This window comes from Felis catus, unplaced genomic scaffold (genome assembly GCF_018350175.1).
Source record: "Felis catus isolate Fca126 unplaced genomic scaffold, F.catus_Fca126_mat1.0 Un_scaffold_50, whole genome shotgun sequence".
Lineage (NCBI taxonomy): Eukaryota > Metazoa > Chordata > Mammalia > Carnivora > Felidae > Felis > Felis catus.
The window spans coordinates 192,521-201,477 of record NW_025408538.1 but is presented as its reverse complement, the minus strand read 5'-3'; the positions used below and the strand labels follow the sequence as shown (position 1 = coordinate 201,477).

Here is an 8,957-nt window from a genome sequence, read left to right as displayed (position 1 = left end):
AATAAATAAAGCTATAACAAGAGATAAAGACGGACACTATCTCATACTAAAGGGGACAGCCAAACAAGAAGATCCAATGATTGTAAATTTTGATGCACCCAACATGCGATCACCAAGTATATAAAATATTTAACAACAACCATTAAGGAACTCATTTATTATAATATAACGATAGTAGAAGACTTTAACACATCACTCACATCAATGGACAGAAGCTGTAAACAGAAAATCAACAAGGAAACAATGGCTTTGAATGACACACTGGACCAGATGGGATTAACAGATGTATTCAGAACACTCCATACTAAAATGGCAGTGTACATATTCTTTTCAAGCGCACATGGGACATTCTCCATAATTGATCACATTCTAGGTCACAAATCAGAAGAAGAACAGCAGAAGGAAGGAAGTAATAGAGATTAAGGCCGAAATAAGGGATATACAAACCAAAAAAACACTAGACCAAATCAAGGAAACCAGGGGCTGGTTCTTTGAAAACAGTAATCAACATGAAAACCTTCTAGGCAGACTTTTCAGTAAGAAGAGAGAAAGGACTCATAAAATCACAAATAAGAAAGGAGAAATAACAGTCAACACCACAAAAATGCAGTTAGAAGATAATATTATGAACAACTATATGCAACAAATTGGACACTCTGAGAACATTCCTAGACAAATTCCTAGAAACACACAAACTACCAAAACTGAAACAGGAAGATACGTAAAATCTGAAAACAGAAAGAAATCAAATCAGTAATAAAAAAAATCTCCCCCCAACACAAGAGTTCTGGCCCAGATTGTTTAACTGATGAATTCTACCATCCATTTAAGAAAGACATGATATGTATTCTCCTCGAATTATTACAAAAAAATAAAAAAAGAAGGAAAACTTACGAATTCATCTTATGAGGCCATCATTACCCTGATACCAAAACCAGATAAAGCCTCCACTAAAACCGAAAACTGCCAGGGCCCCTGTGTGGCTCGGTCGGTTTACTGTCTAACTCTTAATTTCGGATTAGGACATTATCTTGTGGTGCGTGCGTTCAAGTCCCACGTTGGACCCTGCCATTACAGTGTGGAGCATGGCCAGGATTCTCTCTCTCCCTATCTCTGTGCCCCACCCTCACTTTTATGTACTCTAAGGAAAGAAATAAACATCTAAAAATGTTTTTAAAAATGTTAAATAAAACTGCAGACCAATAGCCTGATGACTATGTATGCAGAAATTCTTATTAAAATACCTTCAAATTAAAGTCAACAATACACTAATAGAATCGTTTACCATAATCAAGTGGGATATATTCCTGGGCTGCAAGGGTGGTTCCACATTCACAGATCAATCAACATGTTGCACCACAATAATAAAAGAAAGGATAAGAACAATATGATGCTTTCAACAGATGCAGGAAAACTATTTGACAAAACGTCACATCCATTCATGATAAAACCCCTCAGCAAAGTACATTGAGACTCAACCTACCTGCACATAATGAAGGTCATCTATGAAAAACCCACAGCTCATCTCATCCTCAATGGGGTAAAATTGAAAGTTTTTCCTCCAAGGTCAGGGACGAGATAGGAATGACCCCTCTCACCACTGTTATCCCGCATAGTACGGGAAACCCTAACCACAGCACTCAGACAACACAAAGAAATAAGAGGCATCCAAATCGGCAAGGAAGAAGTAGCACTTTCGCTATTTGGAGCTGACATGATGTGTTGTATAAAAAACATGAAAGACTCCCTTAAAAACTGCTAGAATTGATATATGAATTCGACAAGTCACAATCTACAGAAATCAAGGTACATAGATGTATTGAATTTCTAACACAAATCATGAATTAACAGAGAGAGAAAGTAAGGGATCAGTCCCATTGAAAGGCTCACAAATACCACAAGAAACCAGGAATAAACCTAACCAAAGAGGTGAAAGACCTGTACTCTAAAGGCCGTGAAACACTGATGAAAGAAATGGAAGAGGACACAAAGAAATGGAAATACATTTCATGTTCATGGGTGGGAAGCACAAAATACTGTTAAAATGTCTACACTGCTCAAGACAATCTACACATATAATGAAATCCCTATCACACTAACAAAAACATTTGTCACAGAACAAGAACAAATAATCTCAAAATGTGTATGGAATGACAAAAGTCCCCAAACAGCCAAAACAAAATTGAAGAAGAAAAGCAAAGCTGAACACATCACAATTCCAGACTTTAGGTTATATTACATAGCTGTACTGATCAGAACAGTATGGTACTGGCAAAACGACAACAACAACAACAACAACACACAGAGGCAGAGATGAATAGAATGGAAATCCAGAAATGAACGCACACCTATATGGTCAATTAATTTTCAACAAAGCAGGGAAGAATATCCAATGGAAAGAAAGATAGTCTGGGGACACATGGGTGACTCAGTCAACAAAGTGTGTGATTGTGAATTCAGCTCAGGTTATGATCTCAGGGCAGTGCAGACCATGCGTGGAATTCTCTCTCCCCATTTCTCTCTGCCCCTCTTCTGCATTCTCTTCTCTCTCTCTCTCTCTCTCTCTCTCTCTCTCTCTCTCTCTCTCTCAAAAATAAATTAATAAATTAAAAAAAAGGCTCCTCAACATATGGTTTTGGAAAAACTGGACAGCAACCTGCAAAACAAAACAAAAACAATGGACCACTTTCTTACAACATACACAAAAATAAATCCAACATGGATAAAGACCTATATGTAAAACCTGAAACCATAAAAATCCCAGAGGATAACACGGGTAGTATCTTATTTGACATTGCCTGTACAAACGTCTTTGTAGATATATTTCTAGAGGTAAGGGAAACACAGCAAAAATAATGAGACTTCATAAAAACTAAAACCTTCAATCACCAAGGAAATAATCAACAAAACTAAAACATCAACAGAATGATATTGCAAATGACATCGGATAAAGGGTTACCGTCCAAAATATATACAGTTATACGGCATCCAAAAAATGAAAAATCTGATTAAAAATGGGCAGAAGACACGAATGGACATTTCCTGAAGGAAGACATATACAGGCCAAGAGACACATGAAAAAATGCTCAACAATACTGATCTTCAGGGAAATACAATTCAAAAGTACAATGAGAGAACACATCACATCTGTCACAATACTAAAATCAATGAAGGATGAAACAGCAGGTGTTGCCAAGGATGTGAGAAAGTATAACCCTCTTGCACTGTGGGTAAGAAGGCAAACGGGTGCAACCAGTCTAGAAAACGTCATGGAGATTTCTCAAAAAAAAAAAAACAACTGGAAATAGAAGTACCTTACGATCCAGCAATTTCACTCGAAGGTATTTCCACAAAGAATACAAAATCTTCAAAGGGATACATGCACCGTGATGCTTACAGCAGCATTTCCTACAACAGCCAAATTACAGAAACTATCCGAGCATCCATCAACTGATGAATAAATTGAGATGTGGTATATGGAATGTAATATTATTAGGCTGTAAAAGCATGAAATCTTGTCATTTGCCATGAGCTGGATGGAGCGAGAGAATGTTATCCTGGGTGAAATAAGCCTTTCAGACAAAGACAAATACCAGATGATTTCACTAACACATGGATATAAAACAAAACAAAGCGGGGGGGGGGGGCGGGGAGGAGACAGTGACAAACAGACTTTTAACTAGGAAACAAACTGAGGGCTTCCAGAGCAAGGTGGGGAATGGGTGAAAGAGCTGCTGGGGATTAAGAAGTGCACCTGGGATGAGCACCGGATGACGTGTGGAGGGGTTGCTCTATATTTTACACCTGAAACTAACACTACACTGTATCTTTACTCACTGCAATTTAAATTAAAGATAACGTACGTCAATGACAGGTACCTACCAGGTTTTCTGTAGTTTGCAATCACTTCACTAGGTTCGAAAAATAACCATGAAATTTTTGAAAAAGCATGTATGATGTGGGGGACAGTTTGTGCCTTTACCTCGGTCACTGGTTTCAGCAGAACTTGGAAAATGGGTCCTAGCTCATACTTCTAGGAGTTCCCAGGAAGAGAATTTCATGTATTCATGTCCTAACGGAATGCAGCTCCCGTTCTTCTGAATTTCTGTCAGGGTTTCTTCCCGGAAACTAGCCTGAATCTGGAACAAACCATCAACTGCATCGATGAGGTGATGTCGTGGGACCCTGCAATCCACGAGACCTTTAGTAAAATACATCTTGTTCAAATACTGTCCGGGAAGGGGAGGAATGAAACACGGGAACAGCTCAGAAAATGCAAGGGCCTGGGCAGCTCAGCAACCAGCTTGCCCAGGGAAGCCACCCAGCGCCCACTCCTCAGCACTCAGTACAATAAGGCAAATTCTCTCTGGCGACTCAGGAGATGCCAAGTTGCTACAAAGCTCCCAAGATCTCCCCTGGGGCGGGCGGCACAACCTGCTGGAAATGCAGCTCTGCTCTCTGTACTGAGGCAGCGGCAGAGGCCCTGAGTCTTCTGGGAGCAATCAAAGCCCTTCCTGCTCTCAGGTGCCCTGGGTCAGAAAAGCCAATGGTGCGCCCTCTGCTGGCCATCACTGCCTGGGCAGAGGAACCCGCCCGTCCGGGTCTGTGGTGCTCGAGCTCTCTCTGCTGGCCATCATGGGCATTCTTGCAATGTGGAAGGCCCTGGTCGCTCAGCTGAGACACTGAAGGTGCTCTGGGCAACTAAACCTGTTCTCCACATTGGGAAAGGTTTTAATGACAAGGCCTGGGACACAAAGAAATCTTTTCCTTCTCCTTTTTGTGAGTGAAAACTAAAACCAAATTTATTGACGTAATGACATCAGTTGTAATGCTTTAAGCAATGTTCACATAAAAATAGGCCGCCAATTTACACTTGTTAAGCAAGTGGTAATTGTGTTTACCACCAAAATACTTAGGTTAGATAAAGAATGAACACCTTTGAGAGTGTCCTTCACTTGTGTTCACATGAGCACATTCTCTCGTGTCCTGTGTCACAGGTACAGCTAAAACATGGAAACTTACACCAGACATCAAAGTGCATTTGTGTTAATTTTGTCTTTTAGAATTTCAGCTCATTTTTCCAGAGGACACAATTACCCTGCAAAGTGTACTGCACTTAAGCTGAGAAGTACCTCCGAAGTAAAATAACTTAGCTGAACCCAACTAACAGGTATAGGTTACCTGTTTCTCTAAGAGCACACTTTCCCAGGTCCTCTGCAGGTCCTCAGGATCCCCATCTCCCCATGTGTCTCTGTGCCCATGGATAGCACTTCCAGAGAGGAGGAGACCCCATTGTCGGGACAGAAGTAGATTGGGCACAGGCAGGGGCTTAGAGGCAGAGCTTTGAGCCATGAGGGCTATGATTCCATGTGTGGACACTGGTATTGTCATTCCTTCTCATTCTGTAGTTCTTCGTATACACAATAAACAGCCCTTGTGGTGAGGGGGATGTAGGGGGGAGAGCGATCCTGGATACAGATGTCTTCCTAGCTGGAATATGCTACCTTTTTAATTTGGTATTCAGTCTATAAATCTTGGAGAAAAAGGGCCCTTGCCGTTTCTATGTTTCCAGACACGTGGGGACACTAGTTGATCCCAATCACATCCATTCCCCACCCCAAAGCTGTAAGTGGAACCCAAAGTGTGGGTAGAGATTTTGGCGCTGATGTTGCCCTCTTGGAGCCTGGGGGTGGGGAAGCTAGTAGGATATGAGCACTGCTGCTTTGGGTTTCTGCTTTTTCCTGGTGTTGGTGCTCTGTTCTTTCCTATGAACATACCTCTCATTTCTTTTCCGCAGGCTATTTTGTATGCAAGAGTCCTGGTCCTTTCCCAGGATTGCCTTGCAGGCTGTGCCCCGTGGACCACCCTTCACCACCAGTCATGGGCTATAGGCCACATCCCCCTCCTCCACCTACTCTATTTGTTAAGATGACCTGAACTGGCTGAGTGGCTGGTAAAGTATATTCATCTTCTTCATGATTGACTTTGTGGCAATGATGTAGAGACGGTTGTGAGTCTTGGCAATCCAACTACAAACTGCCTGAGGACACTGTAGCATATCTCAAGTTTCTCAGGACATACATACAATGGGCAGTGGCATGTCCCTATAATACAGTGAGCTATACGTTTCTCTTGTCAAATGAAAGAGGAGTTTTTACACAAAAGCAGACATATCAGCAGTACTGGTGCATATGTTGGAGACACAATGTGTTGGGTTCTGTAATGAATGAGGTGCACCCCTAACTTTTAGAGCATCAGGTGTCCTGTGTGACAGAGAGACATTCATTAAACGATGCAGACCTTGTGATCACCAACATGGAAACACCAGTGAGGATCCAGGGCAAAACCAGGGGAGCCTTGAATCATACAGGAATAGAAGGGAAGTTGAGCACAGTAAGCAGAGTTTGAGGAGGTGCAGAGGGGAGGGTGTTGGGGTCAGTGAGATGCAGTTGGAGGTCATTCCGGCCACAGCCTGAGCAGGGAGTGTGAGGTCCATACGGAACTGCTATGTGGGATCGCTCTCAGTGCAAAGTGCACGCAGGTAATCACCTAAAAAGATTCTCGTCTCCCTGCATTTTCCTGAAGGTTCTGGATATTTGTGGGGGGAAAAGAGCCCTGGAGATATGGGGAGTTTAACTTGGTCTTATGAAAATGCTGTATGCCCAAGTTCATATCCCTCAAGAGACTAAAAGTGGAGACAGGGTCTAGATCAGCTGAGTCATCCTACTATTCAGGGCTGGCCAGATGACACCACTGCTGGACCCCTGTCATCACCCTGACTACAGCTTTGCATCTCCTCAAACTTCTCTCACAATATTATGACAGCTGTGTTATCTGTGAAAACAGGGGTAATATTTCTTTCTAAGAACAAGAGAAAAAGAAGACATTCAGTGCATAAAGCGTCTGCAAAATCTCTGGGAACGGTCCCCTCACGCTTCTCACAGTTTCAATTAAGATATCGCCACACAATGATCCTCCAAAAAAGATGGTCACGGGAGTTCATTAAACTAAGACTGTTAACAACTCAGCCCAGGGAGTGGGAATCACTGTTTTAAAAAATAAGACAATGTCCCTCGTTTTTCTATTAGAATTCGGGCCCTGTCACACAATGAAAGAGAAGATAATTATGAGAATGTGTACATTCAGAGACCTAGATCTGAAGACAATCATTTTCTATTACACATAGTCTCACAGATGCAGCCGCACACTAAAGTGCTCATCTGAGGCCACAGATAAACTACAGAAGACAGAATGCATGTAGGAAAACATAAGATCACAGGGGAATAAACCAAAATCTCTTTGCCTTATAGGACAACTCTTTTGAAATTTGAAGAGGACTGTGCACAGTGACAGACAATCGTGTTTGCATATACATTTTAAGAAGGTGTCAGATCTACCTGAATGCTTTCCCTGCCCATCCTGTCCCCTCCACTTTGTCCTTCCTACTGTCCCCTAATCTACGTTTCATCGTTTTGTCTCTGTGCCAGCGTCTGCTTCTAGGGCCATCTACTCTCGCTCCCCATTGAGTGCACACAGTGGGGTTCCTGTACACACAGGTAACAAAGTGCCAGAAATGGTGGTGAGGGAGGATAGAAGCAAGATCACCCTTTGTGCGGGGGAGCCTGAGGGAGTTTTCCGGGGCGATGGGAACTACCTATATCTAGATTGATGGGGTGCTTATGCTCAATTATTTTGGAAATATTCCCTGACTCCATGGTGCCTTGGGGTCAGACAGGTATCTGTCCTTAGGAAATGGCTGAGTTCTAATGGTGGAGAAGAATGAGGGACCAGCAGTGACTGTGGTAGAGGAGTAAGGGTCAGACCCACGCCCAGGATGCCAGGTCTCCACAGACAGCACCAAGTGTAGGAGGATTCTGAGGAGCAGAGATTTCTTGATCAGACCCGTGGACTACATAATCCTCCTGTAGTTTCCTCACTGAGCGATGGCTAGAGCCGAGGCCAGCAGCTGGAGGACACCTGATCATGGCTGGAGTGGAGCAGTGGGCCTGGGGGATTGAGTCAGGGAAAGGGCCAGGCAGAAGGTAGTGACAGGGAGTTTGAGAGACAAACGGAAGAGAAGAGAAGGGACCCTTCTCTGCTGACTTCACCTACATTTCTGTGTGACCAAAACGAGACCCCTGTCTCCCACGGAAGGGAAGAGGGCTGGCAAAACACCGAGTGACATACTCAGCTCAAGTGCCCAGGGTATCTGCCTTGCTCTTGAGTACCTAACACAGGAAGCACGTGCTTTCTGTCATGATTGGAACTGCAGCTCGTACCATTTAGTGAAAATCAATCCAATTATGCATCCCTCAGCATTAAAGTACTCCAACAAAATTAAGTGAACAGACTGAAAGATACAAGGCAGGATAAAGTCCAAAGGTAGAGCGATGGCAATACTTACGGGAATACAGTCTATCCGAAAAGGAGGTAGGTACCCTAGTGCAGGCCTCAGCCACCTGGGCAATATCTGAAAACGTAAAAAAAAAAAAAAAAAAAAAAAAAAGTCCTTCCTCCAAAAGCAACATTAGCTCTAGACACAAAGGGATCATGATTAAGGTTTAGAGAGCAACCATATGACTTCATGGTGCTGTATCCATGAGATCAAGTTTCATCAAATTATACCCTTTAATTTGAGGCTCTTTGTTATATGTAAATTATACCTCATTAAAGAGAGTTTCAAAACATAAAATGCTAGAAGCAAATGTGGGAACGTTCCTTTCTAATCCTGAAGTGCAAGGGTGAGATGAGTCTGCTCATGTCTCAAAAATCCAAAATAATACACTTAAAAAATTAATAATAGCAGAGTAAGCAGACCCTGAGCTCACGCTGTCCCATGTTTTCAACTGCATAACATCCACATCCAAGTCCATGAACCAGAGAGGGATCCAAGACTGGCACAACAAACTCCGCACCTAAATAGAAGCTGCAGCAGGAAGGTTAGGAAGGTCAGAAAG

At 42.6% G+C, this 8,957-nt stretch overlaps 1 long non-coding RNA gene across 1 annotated transcript; it reads left to right on the top strand.

Moving 5' to 3' along the window:
• The first annotated feature begins 5,015 nt into the window (after nucleotides 1–5,015).
• LOC111559163 lies at nucleotides 5,016–8,692 on the top strand. The gene is made up of 3 exons (XR_002740149.2): nucleotides 5,016–5,170; nucleotides 5,798–5,953; nucleotides 7,311–8,692. It is a non-coding gene; the product is annotated as an uncharacterized LOC111559163 (long non-coding RNA).
• The last annotated feature ends 265 nt before the right edge of the window (nucleotides 8,693–8,957 follow it).